The sequence below is a fragment of the Anarrhichthys ocellatus genome, unplaced genomic scaffold (assembly GCF_004355925.1).
Source record: "Anarrhichthys ocellatus isolate YVR2014 unplaced genomic scaffold, GSC_Weel_1.0 scaffold5982, whole genome shotgun sequence".
Taxonomy (NCBI): Eukaryota; Metazoa; Chordata; class Actinopteri; order Perciformes; family Anarhichadidae; genus Anarrhichthys; species Anarrhichthys ocellatus.
Genome location: NW_022285956.1, coordinates 2917 through 3154, shown reverse-complemented (window position 1 = coordinate 3154; position 238 = coordinate 2917).

The following is a 238-nucleotide window of genomic DNA, read 5'->3' as shown; positions in this document are numbered from 1 at the left end:
ATAATAATAATAATAATATACTGTCGGCCTAAATCTCAACATGTCTTTCATTTCTATAAGGAACATAAAATACAATTATTATTATTAAAGTTTGGGTATTTATTTAAGAAATAAACAGGATCACACATATACACACACACACACACTCACACACACACACACTCACACTCACACACACACACACACTCACACACACACACACACTCACACACACACACACACACACACACACACTCAC